The sequence below is a fragment of the Nycticebus coucang genome, chromosome 12, assembly GCF_027406575.1.
Source record: "Nycticebus coucang isolate mNycCou1 chromosome 12, mNycCou1.pri, whole genome shotgun sequence".
NCBI lineage: Eukaryota > Metazoa > Chordata > Mammalia > Primates > Lorisidae > Nycticebus > Nycticebus coucang.
This window is the reverse complement of record NC_069791.1, coordinates 107,297,439-107,315,126: the sequence shown is the minus strand read 5'-3', so window position 1 is coordinate 107,315,126 and position 17,688 is coordinate 107,297,439. Positions and strand designations below refer to the sequence as shown.

Below are 17,688 nucleotides of genomic sequence, written 5' to 3'. Positions count from 1 at the left end.
TATTTTTAGAGACAGGAACTCGCTCTTGCTCAGGCTGATCCCAAACCCTGAGAGCTCAGGCAATCCACCCGCCTCGGCCTCCCAGATTGCTGGGATTACAGGCGTGAACCACTGCCCCTGGCCTAGACACGAGATTTTTGAGTTAGGTTATAAAGAATCTGAACACGGGGCAGAGAGGGCATTCCAAGCAAGGTCCACATTGAACAAAAGTTAGGAGGCATAGAAATGTGGCAAAACAGGGAATGGACAGGAAAGTTGGGCTGCTGCCTGGTGCAGAGGACCTGTGACAAGAGAGCATGTGGTCACGTGCCAGTATCTTGGATTGTTCAGACCTGGCTGTCAACTTTAGTTCCGTGGCTGGAGATGAGCTATCACATCTCTGAGCCTTAGTTTCCTCACCTCACAGGTTTGTCATGCACATTAAACACAATCACGTAGGCATCATGCCTGGCATATTGTATTAATTTCCTCATCAAATATTTATTGAGTGCCAGTTATGTGCTTGGCAGAGGCTGTCACTGTCTCGTGGGGGGCACTGTGGTCTGGCCTGGCACCTGCTGGAGCCCAGGACAGGCGTGCTATCATGATTGCCATTGTCCTCAGCATTCACAGTGTCACAGACAGGCTGGAAGAGGTGGCCTGAGGAATTATCACTAGAGACTCTGAGTGACAGCTAAGGCAAGGCATTTGGGAAGTGGCTCTGTGGTTTTGTAGGGTTGTTGCCAGAGGGAGGGATGTGATTCATGGTGAGCACTGGGAATATCAGCCCAGCAGATTGCTGCAAAATGAATGCAGGATGGGTGAAGATGAGATGTGGGAGTTTCTATTAAGAGGCTCTTGCCTGGCAGGTGTGGTGGCTCAAGCCTGTAACCCTAGCAGTCTGGGAGGCTGAGGCACTCGGCCTGAGTGGATTGCCTGAGCTTACTGGTTCAAGACCAGCCTGAGTAAAGCAAGACCCTGTCTCTACTAAAAATAGAAAAATTAGCTGCATATCGTTGTGGGTGCATGTAGTCTCAGCTACTCAGGAAGCTAAGACAAGAGAATTTCTTGAGCCCAGGAGTCTGAGGTTGCTGTGAGCTATGACACCACAGTACTCAACCTAGTGCAACAAAGTGAGACTCTGTCTCGAAAAAAAAAAAAAAGGCTCTTGCATCAACCTTGAAATAAGGAAACCTGGAACCTGGGCTCAGGCTGGTCCGAGTGCTGTGAGCTGGGAGTGTGGGAGAGGACGGAAGAGGACCATGTGCATGTGCTGGCTTGGACAGGTCTGGCTCTGAGTGTCTGAGGTGAGCAAGTCAGATGTGGCACTCAGGTTCCAGCCTTGGCACTGGAAGGCTGCTGCTGTTACCAGAGTAAGAGAAATCCAGGGACATCCGATCTTCTCCCAAGGATAGGTGACAAATCAACGCTGGGTCTAAAAGGACCATTTAAGAGTTGACACAGAGGACCAGAAGAAGGCCAAGAGAGGGGAAACCAGGAAGAATCCCTGGAAACACAAGAAACAGTCAAGCTGGCATCCTCTACTGCACAGGTCCTGGGCCAAGTGTGGGGAATGAGATGACGGATGACACAGATGCCATTCTTGCCCTTGTGGAGCTTCCTCTGCCGTGGAGGAAACAGAGGAAAGACATGTACTAAAGGCTTTCCTTAATTAATAATTATAAGCTGGGTGCAGGGGCTCATGCCTGTAATCCTAGCACTCTGAGAGGCTGAGGCTGAGGGATCCCTTGAGCTCAAGACTTGAAGCCTAGCCTGAGCAAGACCCGGCTTCTACTAAAAATAGAAAAACTAGCTAGCTTGTGGCATGTACCTGTAGTGTCAGCTATGTGGGAGGCTGCGGCAGGAGGATCGCTTGAGCCCAGGAGTTTGAGGTTGCTGTGAAGTAGGCTGAGGCCATGTCAATTTAGCCTGGGCAGCAGAGTGAGACTCTGTCTCAAAACAAAACAAAACAAAACAGGAATGCTTTGGAATAAAACAAGGTAAAGAACAACAGGTGTGTCTAAATTGGGTTCCCTAGAATCAGGGTCTGAGATGATGATTCCTGTGCTTGATTTCCTGAGGGTGCTGCAGGGGAAGCGGAGGCAGGGAAGCCAGTAGACACTCTCCAGAGAAGGCTCCGGGATCAGAGATCTGAGGGGGACATGGACAGTGTCTGCTCCCTAGTGGTCAGGGAGGTGGCATTGAAGCTGAGACCTGAAAGACGGGCAGGGCCTGTGGGTGGGAGGAAGCCTGGTGGCTCGGTGGGTGGAGGGAGGACAGCACTCAGCATTCCAAGCAGAGGGAAGAGTCTCACCAATCGTCCTGGTGTAGGAGTGAGTTTGGTGTATTCTGTATTACACTTTAAATTAAATCATTGAATTTAGTATATTAAATAATTTACTGTTTAAGTTCTAATTAATATTTAAAATTAATATTTGATATTAAAAAAAGCCAGTATAACTGGAATTTCTTTCTTCTTTTTTTTTTTTTTGTAGAGACAGAGTCTCACTGTACCGCCCTCAGGTAGAGTGCCATGACATCACATGGATCACAGCAACCTCTAACTCTCGGGCTTACACGATTCTCTTGCCTCAGCCTCCCGAGCAGCTGGGACTACAGGTGCCCGCCACAATGCCTGGCTACTTTTTTGTTGCAGTTTGGCTGGGGCTGGGTTTGAACCAGCCACCCTGAGCATATGGGGCTGGCGCCCTACTCACTGAGCCACAGGCGCCACCCTGGAATTTCTGAACCAGGGGAAGAATAACCCAACATGAGGTCAGAGGACTGGCAGGGATTCATATAAACCATGGTGAGGAGTCTGAATTTTATTTAATTAATTAAATAATTAATTTTTTTTAGAGACAGAGTCTCACTTTAGCACTCTCGATAAAATGCTGTGGCGTCACAGCTCACAGCAACCTCTAACATCTGGGCTTAGGTGATTCTCTTGCCTCAGCCTCCCGAGTAGCTGGGACCACAGGTGCCCGCCACAACGCCCAGCTATTTTTTGTTGCAGTTTGGCTGGGACTGGGTTTGAACCTGCCACCCTAGGTATATGGGGCTGGCGCCCTACTCACTGAGCCACAGGCACCACCCAAAGAGTCTGAATTTTATACTAAGACCAATGAGAAGCCTTTGGAGAGGTTTTAGGTGAGCAACTGCTGAGACCTGATTTATGTTTTGAGGTCATTTTTGCTGCTAAGCAGGAAGTGGGGTAGGGTGGGGCAACAAAGGAAGCCCATGGTGCTAAACACTTCATAGGCATTCATGCAAATCCCACAATTATTCCCATTTTTCAGAGGTGGTGACTGAGGCCCAGGGAGGGTGAACAAGCAGCCAAAAGACACACAACCTGCAGGTGGGCAGAGCTGGGATTTGATCGCAGGCCAGTGTGGCTGCAGAGTCTGAGGTTCCTCCTTCCGCCCCCCCCTTACCCCATCTGCCTGCTCCTCCTCACCAACCAGCAGCACTCAGCACAGGGCAGGGGCCCCATGAACGTGCATTGGGCTGAAGAGAATGGAATCTGCAGGGTAGAAAGTGGTGGACAGAGGAGGCAGCTAGGGGAGGGTGGTGGTGGGCAGTGGTCATCAAATTTAAATGCTCCTAAGCAGGCCTCCCAATCCCCCCCGCCATAGAAGAGATGTGTTGGACTCGGTGAGTGGGAGTCCTCAGTGGCCCCGACTCGGGCAGGTTTGGGTGGCATAGGGAGGAAGCCAGATTGCAGCAGATTAAGGAGCGAGGGGGCGGCAAGATTTGCTGTCCTGATTCAGCTGCAGCGCCAGCCAGGGCTGGCTCTCCTCCCACAGGTGCAGGCTCCACACGCGGCGGGAGCACGTGTGCCCACTGATGCTGCAGGCGTGCAAGTGAGCGGAGGGGGCGGTCGGGGAGGACTGGGGCCCCCGGGGGTGGGTATGAGGGCAGCTGGAGTGCACAGCCCCAAACTGAGAACAGAGGGCTGTGGGCTGCTGGGACCACGTGTGCGAGTCCCCACTGTTAAGGGTTGGCGGTGGAACAGTGTGGAAGGGGTTCCCGTGGGTGCTGGGGTGCCCGTCTTTGGAGATGGCAGAGAGAGAGGGAGTGAAAGGAGAGAGGAAATGGGCAGGGACCAGCAAGTGGGGTTTTTGACAGGGTTGTGGCTGAGGCAGCAATGAATGCAGAACAGGTGGCCTTTATCAAGGACCTGCCCTGTGCTGGACACTGACACTTAATTGTCCTGATAATCTCAGCCTGACGAGGAACACACTAGGCATATTATTCTCATGCTGTAGGTGAGGAAACTGGCTCCAGGTTAAGTCCTGTACCAAACTAGTCCATTTGGACTGAGATGGCACATGGGCTTGGCAGACTCAAAGCCCCTGCCCATAACCTCTTTGGGTGCTGCTACATTCACCAAAGCTTTCCTGTTAAAGTGCAAACACCTTCCAGGGAGGGGGTGACAGGTGGAATTTGGAGTCAGGCAGGCCTGGGTACCAATGCCCTAGGACTTCGGGTCATTCTCATTCCACAAGTCTCAGTTTCCATTTCTGCAAAATGGGGACATGGAGAGACTTTGGGAAGGCTGATGTGAGAAGCAACTAGATGAAGCAATGATTCTTTCATTCCTTCAACAACACGTGTACTGAGCATCTGGTGTGAACCAGGTGCTATGCTAGTTGCTGGGAACTCAGTCGTGAACTCGATGAAGACCGTGATCTCATGGAGCTTAAATCCAGTGGAGAGACATGGATAATAAGTGAGTAAATAAATTGACTAGATAATTCTAGATCTAGGTGTTACAAAGAAGACAGTGTGGAAAAATTTGAGAGAGAAAGCTTGAAGGCTAGGGGGCTTCACAAACCCTCATCTGTGGAACAAGCGTGATGCTTCACTTTCTTGCCGTAAACAGAACTCTCAGAAATCTCAGCATAAAGATTCCCAGACAAGGGGAAAATCCAATCAAAAGGTGATATCTAGGGATTTGGAATAAGACTTCCTGCCTTTCCATTGGTTATGTTATCCTTAGCAGGAAGAAACAGGCTCAGAGAGGTTAAGTAACCTGCCTGTAGTCCACAGAACTAAAAAATCATGGGGCCAGGATGAACCTGAACAATTTGATTCAGTACCCTTCACCTGTGTGCTGTGGAAAGAACAGATACTTTCTGGTAAAATGCAAACATCAACCCTGGAATGCATACCCCACAGGGCTCTTTGTAGATGCACGGACTCTCAGAGTACAAAGGGCCCTTAGTGATCATTGAGGCTGTGAAGATCAGGGAGGTGATGTCCCTGCCCAAGGGCACACAGCTAGGCAGCCGTGGAGCTGGGTTAGGAGCCCAAGGACAGATGTCTCTGGAGGGTATGGCACTGTCTGTCTCCAGCCTGCAGCTCATTTCAGGTGGTGCTTGTCAGCTGCTCACCCCTGCTCTGTCAGCCACGCTGGCTCTGCACAGCAGCTGGTCTTTATGGGCACGGACATTTCTGTGCCCTTTATTCAGGCAAAACTCATTCCAGAATTTGAGTAACTTTGCATCTGGGGACACGCTTCACTGAGCCCCAAGCACCTGAGTTGGCTCGCAGGGGGTGATGATGACTCACTTTTATTGCCCTGTCGATTTGAAGCCTGTGCCCGCTACGGATAACCTTGCAGGAGGTTGCAGCTGGCCTGGAGGTAGCTGCATCCCAGGGGTCCCCTGGGCCTGCCTGCAGAAAAGGTGCCATCCAGTCTTCCCCTCTTCCCCTCCTCAGCTTCCCCCTACCCACCTCTCTCCTCTGGTTTCTGCAATCTGTCCCCTTGGGGGAAGAAAACCTGCCACCATTTGGGCCCAGGATGAGTAATTGGTACTTAGAAGAGAAATAAAGATGCCAAACATGTCCACACATTTGTCGGAGTCGCGCTGGTGTTCTTTCAGACCTGCTTCCACGTGGCCCAGAGTGTTCTGACTCTCTCTCTCTCTCTCAAGCACCATTTCCCAGTCTCCGTCCTGGGCTGGAGATAACTGCAAGCAAGAGAGACAAAGCGAGGCCCTGGCTGCGAGGCAGGAGAGGATGGAGCTAAGTTGACATGAGAAGGTGACCTCCACGGACGAGCTGATGCAACCAGATCTCTGAAGGCAGCCTTAATTTCAGGTGTCCTCTGGGCTGCTCACGTGTCAGAGCCTCATTTCTTTGGATCCTGGTTCAGATGGAGCAGTTACATCTATGGTTGGTCACTCATTCAACAAATAAATCAACCTTCCCATGGCTGAGTCACCAGCCCAGCCCCTGCACCCATTCCTTACCTAGTCTCAAACCCTCCTTGTCCCCAGGAATATCTTGAGGTTCAAGTGGTATTGCCTTTTCCTGGGCTGGGGACAGACTCAGAGCTGGAGTCTGGGACCAAACTGACCCTTGGGTTGGCCTGACTCACCTGGGCTGTGTCACTGGGGATGTCCCCTGGAATTCATGTGCTCTGACACCTTCCCAGCTGCTGTTCTACCCAACCCCAGGCCCCTCTTCCAGCTATCCATCTTCTTCAAGAAGTCTGCTGTTTCCCCTACTTTCCAGATTCTTCTGAAACTGATATGGCTCTGGAGGGTTTTCCAACATTAAAGGGAGTTTATGTGACCACATGGAGTTCTCAACAGAAATTAATCACTCTTGGGTGGTGCCTGTGGCTCAGTGAGTAGGGCGCGAACCCTACTCACTGAGGATGGTGGGTTCAAACCTGGCCCTGGCCAAACTGCAACAAAAAAATAGCCAGGCGTTGTGGTGGACGCCTATAGTCCCAGCTACTGGGGAGGTTGAGGCAAGAGAATCACCTAAGCCCAAGAGCTGGAGGTTGCTGTGAGCTGTGATGCCACAGCACTCTACCATGGGTGATAAATAAAGTGAGAGTCTGTCTCAAAAAAAAAAAAAAAGAAAGAAATTAATCACTCTATTAGAATTACAGAGAAAGAAACCTGTATTTCATGTTAGGTGGGAAATATCTCTGCTCGGGGCCTCATCCATCCGTCAGCTCAATTCCTTCCAGGCTGTCTGGATCATGTCCACGCTCCCCGTCCACTTCCCCTGCCCTCCCCACCTTTCTACAACACACGATTATTTACTAAACCATGGGACCTCCTGACAGGCTGTGCTCTAAGAACTTGGACACAGAGGTCTGATGCTTAAAGTCTGATGAGTACCCACGTATTTTACTCTCTTAAATCTAAAATGCTCTTGATTATAAGATGCACCACTAATTTAAGAATGTCCTTGTGGTGATTAAGAAAAAGGAAGGAATGATAATGGCAGGAAAAAGAAAGGAAGGCAGATTATATCAAATCTACGTGCTTGAGGAAGAAATTTCAGAAACATGACAGAATTTCATGAAAGCAGGTGTTTTCATTTCCTAGGGTGCCTCTAAGGAACTATGACAAATCTGGTGGATTAAAACAGCAGAAATTCACTGTCTCATGGTTCCGGAATCCAGAAATCAGAGCTCAAGGTGCCTACAAAGCCATCAGCCCTCCGAATCCTTCCCCATCTCTTCATAGCTTCTGGTGGTTTGCCAGAATCTTTGGCATTCTTGGGTTTGCAGCTGCATAATCCCAGTCCTGGCCTTTGTCCCCACATGATGTTCCCTGTGTGTCTCTGCCTTCATGTTCTCTGCTGTCGTCCTGTGACAACACCAAGACCTTATATTGACCTAACTAGTTACACGTGTAATGATCCCATTTCCAAGTAAGGTCACAGTCAGAGATACTGGTTCAGGACTTCCACATGCCTTTTTCATGGTGGGGGGTGAGGTCCACAACTCAACACTCCCATAGCAGCCTCCCGAGTAACTGGGACTACAGGCATGTACCACTGAACCTCACTAATTTTTCTAGTTTTAGTAGAGATGAGGTCTCGCTCTTGCTCAGGCTGGTGACAAACTCCTCAGCATGTTAGGATTAAAGGTGTGAGCCACCGCTCCCGGCCCTCACATTGCTTCTTTCTTTACATTTCCCTTGTGTGAATATGATACAGACCTGAAAAAAAGAAAAAAAAAAAAAAATATATATATATATATAAAATTTTTTTTTGAGACAGAGCCTTAAGCTGTCACCCTGAGTAGAGTGCTGTGGCATCACAGATCACCTCAACCTCCAACTCCTGGGCTTAAGTGATTCTCTTGCTTCAGCCTCCCAAGTAGCCGGGACCACAGGCTCCTGCCACAACGCCCGGCTATTTTTTGGTTGTAGTTGTCATTGTTGTTTAGCAGGCCCAGGCCAGATTCAAACCTGCCAGCTCTGGTGTATGTGGCCTGCACCCTGAGCTATGGGCACTGAGCTCTGAAATATTTTTTTATTTGCTATCTTGTGTAGTACAGTTTTACCTTAGATTAAGAAGTCCATTGTGTCATATTCTTATTGCTGCTCTAACAAATTAACACCAATTTAGTGGCTTAAAACAATACAAGTTCATTATCTTACAGTTCTAGAGGTCAGAAGTCCAAAGTGTGCTTTACAGAGGCTAAAATTAAGGTGTCAGCAACCCTGTGTTCCTGGTGGAGCCTCTAAGGGAGGATTCGTATCTCCGCCTTTCCTGCTGCCTGTGTCCCTGGGCTCGTGGACCCTTCCTTCGTCTCCAGGCTGCATCGCTCTGCTTCATCTTCACACCTCTTCTTCAGGCCTTCCTGCTTCCCTCCTGGGAGGACCCCTGCGACTCCATCGGGTCGACCTGGATAACACAGGAACATCTCCCCATCTCACGTTCCCTAATGTTATCACATTTGCAAAGTCCCCTTTGCCATGTGAGGCAACACATTTACAAGTTCTGGGGATGCAGATGCGAGAATCTTCGTTGGGGAGCATTATTCTGTCATCATAGGACCATGAGTGACAAATGTTCTCACACATACTCAAAAGGTGTGTGACTCTCTGGAAGCATCATATAAAGGATTGGGACAAGACAGGAATAAACACCAAAGTGGGATACCCACCCGTAATTGCTAAGGGGGCTGTTGATTTTGGACCAAGAATCAGGGTCTAACAATAAAATATTGTGTTCAAAATGGGGAGGTCCTCAAATGTCCAGGCCATCAGGCCACCATTGACCCCATATCCAGCTAAGCCTTGTCAAGTCTCCCCCTGGGCATTTGAGGATTCCCTCACATCTTTCCATCACGGCAGCTGCCTTTCTGTCTCAGCCACCACTGTGCCCCATCTGGATGACCACGGTCACCTCTTAATGAGTCTGCTGCCTGAGGGACCCTTCTTAAACCCAAACAGGGAGCATGGCGTGATCTGGCTGGGAACTTCCTAAGTCCTCTTACTGCCGCCATCCTCTCTGAGCAGATGACCCTGGACTCCAGCCCACTGTCTTTCCCTGACACCTGCTCTTCCAGAGAGTGTCCGCCCAAACCTCTCTTTGCCAAAGACACTGCCCCTGACCACCAGAGAGGTCAGCTCTGCCTTCTTTGTGTCTCCCCGTCTTGCAACACAGACCCACCTCCTGGTATTACCTAAAGTCTGTCTGCCTGCCGGACTTTAAGCTCCATGAGGGCAGAGCTTGTCTTGTTCACCATTAGGTCCCCAGGGGAGCATCTGATACGTGTTTGACTTCCCATACACAGCTACTAAGGGATGGACGAGCTCTGATTTCAACCCTGGGGAACTTCAGCTGCTTCATCCAGAAAAGTGGCTGATAGAGATGGGTTTTACATTCATCGCAGATATTTTCAATTTTCTCGCTTTCTCTTTCATTCACCATCCAGGGTGATTGGTGCAGGTGAATGAATTGTTTGAGAGGCAGCTGGGTATAGTGGAAAGAGTTCAGAAGTCAGAGAGGGCTGGCTTTGAATCACGATTCTGCTATTTCATGCTGTGTGACCTAAGTTACCGAACCTCTCTGAGCCTCACTTGACTCATCTGTAAAAATGGGATACACTGAACTCCAGCAGAGTTAAATGGAACTGCGAGAAAACAAATAGAGCCAGGACAGAGTTGCTGCTTTGTAAAACTGAAAGCAACTAGTATTGCTATTACTAAAAACATTCGACATGATAAAATCTATTACAAATCCTCCTTTTTCTTTCAGAGACCCGCTGTCCCGCAGAGCAATGTGGTTTACTTCCTACTATCCCAAACTCCTTCTCTACATCAGTTCCCCATTCCTCTGCACTTGTTCTCTTCCGGAAACTTGGCAGATAATGTGTGCAGTTATTTTCAGAGGAATGAGTGGGTAAAATCGGCAGCATTTCCCCCAGAGTGTCTGTGCCCAAGGAGTATGAGTTCATGGCGCATCTGCGTTGTGTATAACAGCCTTGGCCTCCGCTCTCTGCGCTCCCCTGCTGCAGAGGCAGAGTGAGCAGGGGACCCAGGTACTGCCCGCCCTCCTCTCTGTCTGCCAGGGAGTGTTTGCTGACCAGCTCACATGGGTGGTGAGAGGGAAACACCGAAGAGGGCTTTCCCTCCAATGGGCACCACCGGAGGGTTGGAGGCTTTGGAGGGACTTGGGAGCAGAGTTCAGAGGGTATCTCCCCCACCTGCAGCCACTGCTGGAGTGGTGGTCTCTACTCCCACTCTCTCAGCTCAGAATACCTAGGTTGGGACCACTGAACTCTCCCTGGGGAAGGGGGGGTTCTTCCTCACCACCCCTGCTGGGGTCCCGGGTTGCTGTCTGGGGGTGAGTATATGTTGTTGTTTAGAGAGGTAAGTACTTTGAAAGACCTTGACTGTGGGCAGGTGCCTAGATGGAGGAGGGATGGCGAGCACCAGGGCCTCTGGTCTAGCAGAGATTGTGGGTGTCCCTCTCAGCTGGCCTTTTCTGGGCCGCGGTCTCCCTGGAGTACTACTCTTGGCCCAAGGCTCTGGTATTGGCTTTTCTCCTTTCTCCCTCCACAATCGAGTCCTGCCAGCATCATGTCTCTCACAGTAGTTCTTATGGCAGATCAGATACTCCTGTACTGGTTGTTAACAACAGAGTCGACATAACCTTAGTGGTAGAAAGTCCTTTCCTTGTTTCTCAAGGGCAGGGAGGGTTCAATCTTCAGAAAACACAAAACCTCTACTTTCTGAACTCCAGAGCTGAGTTTTTATAATTATAAAACCAAACCAAACAGATTGAATCACTACTTTAACATGTATTTGAATCCTTTTTGTGGGAGAAGAAACCAGGTTGGTATGCGATTTCCAAAACAGCTATGCCCGAATTTGAACTCCGGCAGCCTCGACTCACCCCCTTGGGGACCTTGGGCTAATTTTCTCACCTCCTTTGTGACTTGGGCTAATCATCCTCTCATTGAATCTCCTGTGCCATGGAGATGACACCTACCTTCAGGGTGGCAGTAATACAATCGCTGTAGTAATGATGATAATGTTAGCAGCAAAGGCTTACATACATACTGCTCCTTATTTGTCTCCTTTGAAGCATCTTTTGTGTGTTGACACAACAGTCCTATGAATGGGTACACTAATTACAGGGGTGAAGATGATGAATGTAATACAATTATAACAGCACTTGACACACAGTGGGCTGTAATGGTGGGTCTTCTTCTGTTTATTATTGGAGACATGAAATGTAGCTGGTCTTGGGTCTGAGAGGCCTCACAAAAGTGTTGCCTTCATCAACACCAGCTCTCGTGTTGAGAACTTTCTAGCATATTCGCTCCAGTTTGGCTATTGCATTCTTTTGGCACCTTCCAAAAGATAGGCAGTCCCCAGACCTTAGCAGAGAGAAATTATTTTTCTCTGTAAAGAATTCTGCTTTCCCCTTGGAGTCCTTGCCTGTACTGGGGAACAGAGGCTCTGAGGACAGGTCCGATTGATTACTGGTTTCTGCCTTGAAGGGTCCCGGTGCTTCTCAGTGGAGGGACAGGGATGAATACTGCCCCCCAGGGAAGAGGGCACAGCCAGGTTAGCCCAGCCGTCTGCTCCAGGTCACATTCATGACTCTGGCTCTTGGTGAGGACCTGAGCAGCTCACTCTTTCCTGGGGAGCTGTTGCAGCCTCCTGAAGCACCAGCTCCCCTCTGCAAGGGAGAAATCTGGCATTGGGAAGGCAGCAGCCCACTGGTTTCTGAGTGCCAGCTGGCGCACTGGGACCAGCTACAAAACTGAGTGCTTGTTTCCTTAGGATCGGGTGGGAGGGAATCCAGGCCTCCAGCTCCCAGGCTATGGGAATAATAATAGTGATGTCGACAATGACAACAACAGAGGAGCAGTGGCAGCTACTGCTCAAGGAGCGTCAGCCTGGCTGTCAGGCACTTTGCAGTCATTGTCAGATTTTACCTGTAATAACCCTATAAGGTGGGCAACATTGCCCCTATTTTTTTTTTTTTTTTTGTAGAGACAGAGTCTCACTGTACCGCCCTCGGGTAGAGTGCCGTAGCATCACACGGCTCACAGCAACCTCTAACTCTTGGGAACATTGCCCCTGTTTTACAGATGGAAAAACAGAAGCTTAGAGAATGTCCAGACACTGTGTCCAAGGTCACATGGTCACTGACTGACCAGGCAAGGCTTCCAGCCCAAGTTCACTGATGACAGAACCAGGGTTCTGTCTGTTGCACCATGTAGGTTTCAAGCTTGTGGTGGCCCCAGTATGTGATAGCTGCGAGGACAGTTGGGCTGCCTGGATTTGAATCAGGTCTCCTCCACTGTCCAGTTGTGTGACGTGGGCAGTTTGCATACCTCAGCCTTAGTTTCTTCATCTAGAAAATGGGGGCATTGATGTTATAAACACCATCTTACTCATACATGTATCATCGTTATGATTAAATGAGATGACACCTGCGAGGCTCACTGCCTTGAAATGGAGTTTCTCAACCTTGGTTTTGACATTTTTAGGACAGAAAATTCTTTATTCTGGGGGCTGTCCTGTGCAGTGTAGCATGTTTACCAGCACCCCGGTCTCTACCTGCTAGGTGACAGTAGCAGCCCCATGGTTATGATAAAAAAAAAAGTCTCCAGACGTGTTGGTAAACATCCATTAGGGTTAGAGGGGGAGGGAGGAAGAACTGCTGCCATTTGAGAATCAATGGCACATAGTAAGTGCCCAAAACATGTTAGGGATTTTATGATTGTTATTCTTATGGGACCTCAAACTACGTCAAAGCTACTCTGGTAAGGGGAGTCCTTTTGGGAATTCCTTGAATGTTCTTACAGCCAGAGGGTAGCCTCTTAAAGGAATCTGGAGCTGTTCCCTGGATGAAAATGTCTGAAGAGAAAACCACCCCAGACAGAGAGCTTTGCTTCCTCTTTGATCATGATAAACAAGTTTTGTTCCCAGTTCCTTTTGCGGGGACCCTTTAAATGAGCCTGGATAGGCTGGGCATGGTGGCTCACACCTGTAATCCCAGCACTCTGCGAGGCTGAGGCGGGTGGATTGCTTGAGCTCAGGAGCTGGAGACCAGCCTGAGCAAGAGTGAGACCCCCATCTCTACCAAAAATAGAAAAACTAGTCAGGCATCATGGTGAGTGCTTATAGTCCCAGCTACTCAGGAGGCTGAGGCAAGAGGATTCCTTAAGTCCAAGAGTCTGAGGTTGCTATGACAATACCATGGCACTCTACCCAGGGCAACAAAGCAAGATTCTGTCTCAAAAAAAAAAAGAAGAGAGCCCAGGTCTTCTGCAGCACGTGAAGACCCATAGGGGCTTCCCTTAGGGTAGTCTGGGTTGTAGCCTATCATTTTACTAATTCAGATGGCAATAACTGAGCACCTGTGGTGTGCTAGACTCTCACAATATACAGACAAATAGCTAGCACTCAGCAGGCCCTTGAAGGGTGTCAGGCACGGTTCCCAGTTCTGCCATGTTCCATCTCAATTCGCCTTTGATGGTTTTATGTGTCAACTTGTCTGGATCAGGGGATGCCCAGATATCTGGTAAAACATTAATTCTGTGTGTGTCTGTGAGGGTGAGATGAGATTAGCATTTATGTGGGTAACTGAAAGAAGGAAGACCTGCCCTCCCCAGTGTGGGTGGGTGGACATCCTCCGATCTGCTGAGGGCCCAAGATGTAGAACAAGAGGTGGAGGAAGGAGGAGCTTGTCTGTTCTTATCTGCTTCACCACATGAGCCCTGGGGCGTCATATCTCATCTTCTCCTGCCCTTGGACTGGAATTTACATCATCAGCTCCCCTGGTGCTCAGACCTTCCAACTTGGACAGAATTACACCCTGGCTTTCCTGCACCTCCAGCTGGCAGATGGTTGATGGTGGGACTTCCCAGCCTCTGTAATCATGTGAGCCAACTCCTCATGACAAATCTCCATTTACACATACACTCTGTTGTTTCTGTCTCTCTGGAGAACCCTGATGAATATCTTCTCAATACAGTCCTATCATAACCCTCATTTTACAGATAAGAAAGAACTAAAGCACCTTGCCTGTGATTACACAGGTAGCCAGTGGAGGAACGGGGGGTTCATACCCAGGTGAGGCTGTCTCCAGTGCCACTTTGGTAATCTGACTTAGACAAATTATCCTGCCCACAGGGAGCTCACGACCAGGCAGGGAAGGCAGGAAGTGGTAGCAAAGGAGCGAGGGGAGAGGGAAGCCCAGGACATGGGAAGCCTGAGTGGGGAGGGGAAGCATCTGTGTCAGAGTGGTTAGGGAAAGCAAACGCAAAAGGGCAGGCTGGAACTTAGCCTTGAAAGACCAGGTGACAAGGGGAACAGTGGCATTCTGGCTGCAGAGACAGCAGCCAAGAGTCCCAAAGTCCAGAGATGTGGAACCAGAAACGTGTGGGAGCCAAGAGTGTGAGGCCAAGAGTGTTGGAGAAGAGAACTGAATGAGTGTGTGAAGCCAGCTCACAAGGGCACCAAGCTGTGGCACTAGAGTGTCCGAGAAACCCATTGCTCTCTGTGAAAAATATCCAAGATCCATAGGGATGGCAGGAAGTGGTTAAAGTAGAAGAACAGCAGGAATGCGTTTAATATAAGAACTTGGAAGGATGAGCAAAGCCAAAGCCTTTAGAAATATTGGCCAAGACTAGGTTTAAAGGTTCATGCCCAGCACTCTGGGAGGCCAAGGCGGGTAGATTACCTGAGCTCAGGAGTTTGAGACCAGCCTGAGCCAGAATGAGACCCTGTCTCTACTAAAACAGAAAAATCAGCTGGGCATTGTGTCAGGGACCTGTAGTCCCAGCTACTTGGGAGGCTGAAGTCTGAGGATTGCTTGAGCCCAAGAGTTTGAGGTTGCTGTGAGCTGTGATGATGCTGCAGCACTCAATCCCAGCAAGACAGAGTGAGACTCTGTATAAAAAAAAAAAAAAAGAAAGAAAGAAAAAACAAATATTGGCCAAAAAATTTAGCACAGACAGGTCACACTGAGCTCCAGAAGACCTGGGCATGAGTTATCTTGCCTGCTTTGTCAGGACTTCAGGATTGCACAACTCCAGGGGGCGCCACCACACCACAGTCAAGGTCAATGGCACTTGTGGAGCAGTGCTATCCACTAGCACTTTCCCAAAGATAAAACTGTCCTATGTTTGTGCCTCCTATTACACTACCTGATTGGCACTAGCCATATGTGGCTAATAGGCACTTGAATTCTTGCTGATGTGACTGGGGTACTGAATTTTAAATTTCATTTAATTTTAATTAATTAAAATTTAAAACAGCTCTTATGCCTAGTGGCCACCATTTGGACAGTGCAGCCCCAGAGTCTTGTAGTGCTCAGCTGACGTGGCTGTAAGTTGTGGCGTTGAACTGTATGTTCTTGGTCAAACTGCTTGCCTTTCAGACCATTATTATTTTTCTTTGTGTCTTTGGGTGCTACAGTGAAACATGCAGTGGAGCCAATTAACAGTCATCTCAAAGATAATTAATGGTTTGAGTGATATGAAAAATCTAAAACCAACAAACCAAACAACAAACAAACTCAAATGACCAATGAGAAACTTGGCACACTCTACATTCTTTGAAGAAAAACTATTGGCTGGGTGGCGTCGGTGGAGATGGGAGAATCTGTCTCTAACCATGCAGGAGAGCTTGCTGAGTCAGGGTTTCTGACTCATACCAGATGTGAGCATCCTTCAAATGTGTGGGTGGGGGGACCACATGAGAATTCAATGAATAGCCCCAGTTCTTCACCCCTCCCTGTATCCATGATCTTTGACTTGTGCTATTACATCTCTTCCCATGGAAGAGGCAGGATTGGCCCTTGATTTGAGGATTGGTCATATGATGGGCTTTAACCAGTGGGCCAGTGGCATGCTGGATGTCACCAAAGGCTTGACAAGTGCTTGTGTGACGGGGCTTGCCACCTTGCACCTTTCCCATCACTGTGAGAAGAACTCACCTGGCAGGTGCCCGCTGGTTCCAGAGAGAGGATGGGATGCAAATGGAACAGAGTTGCTGCCCCAGCCCAGCCCAGCCTGATCCCAGCCGACCCACCAGTTAGATCAGCCAACTCCAGCCAATTACAGACACTTCAGTTTCTCCTATGTCACTGAGATTTTACAGTTGTTACATAGCAGAGGTCAACTGATAGATAGCTGTTAATTATTTGATTTGAAATGTCTTTATTCTCCTTGATAATTAAAATTCTAGTATTTAAAAAAATATGGAATGCTTCATGAATTTGTGTGTCATCCTTGCACAGGAACCAGGATAATCTCCGTATTGTTCCAATTTCAGTACCTGGGCTGCTGAAGTGAGTGCAAAATCCTGATATTTAGTGGTCTATATTACCATCTTCTCTGCCCTTTCACACTCTGATTTCTCTTGATGGCATTTGCAAGGTAAATATTTCTTTTGGGCTTTTAAGAACAATACATACTCACTTTAGGAAGTGCTATGAAAAGAAATTTTAAAAATTACAGTCGAATCTCTTTTAGTTGACCACCCAAGGGACAGTAACAAACTGGCCAACCTATGGAGGTGGTCAGTATAAGAAACTAGGCCTACTGTACTGATATGTATGTGTGATGCATGTCCAGGCTATGAAAATTAGTTCAAGTTAAGGAGGTGGTCAACCCCTAGACATAACCACTGTTAACATTTCGTTGTATTTTCTTTCAGATACATACAGAGGTATGTACATATATCTCCATACATGATCCCCCACACATGGGATCATGTTACATAGAGATCTGTCTTCTGCATTATTTTTTTGAGCTCAACATTATATGCATATACATCAGCATTTCTTCATGTCATTAGATATTCTTTAGGGGCATAAGTCTTAACAGCTACATATTAATATTCTACAGTATGGTTGTGTCATATTTTATTTAACCATTCTCCACTTTGGGGCATTTCAATTCTTTGCCATTTTTCACTAGTACAAATGATGCTATAATGTTCATCTTTGTGCATAAATCTCAGTGTGCTTCTGTGATTGTTCCCTTAGGCTGTGTTCCTACGAGTGAAATTCCTTGGGTCTGAACAATTTTAATAAGGCATTGCCAAGTTGTCCCCCAGAAAGGGCAATTTATAGATTAGAAAAGGGGCTGGTATTTGTAATTTGCAACGGCACATTGGGGAAAATTTTAAAGCAGACTGTGACTAGAATCTCTATGAGTTTATGGTTTATGTGGGACCACCAACTTGGAATCATGCAGGATTCTATTAAATGTGACATTGAAGGGTAACCCTGAAAAGAATTGGGGGGACCCCCTGGCCAGGTCCAGTGGCTCACACCTGTAATCCTACCACTTTGGGGGGCTGATGTGGGTGGATTGCTGGAGTTCAGGAGTTCAAGACTAGCCTGAGCAAGAGTGAGACCCCATTTCTACTTAAAAAAAAAAGAAAAGCAAAACAGAAAAACTACCCAGGTGTTGTG

At 48.3% G+C, this 17,688-nt stretch overlaps 1 non-coding gene across 1 annotated transcript; it reads right to left on the bottom strand.

The window, feature by feature from the left end:
- Positions 1–16,461: 16,461 nt before the first annotated feature.
- Positions 16,462–16,565, bottom strand: LOC128562931 (U6 spliceosomal RNA). Its single transcript, XR_008373626.1, has one exon. It is a non-coding gene; the product is annotated as a U6 spliceosomal RNA (small nuclear RNA).
- Positions 16,566–17,688: the final 1,123 nt, after the last annotated feature.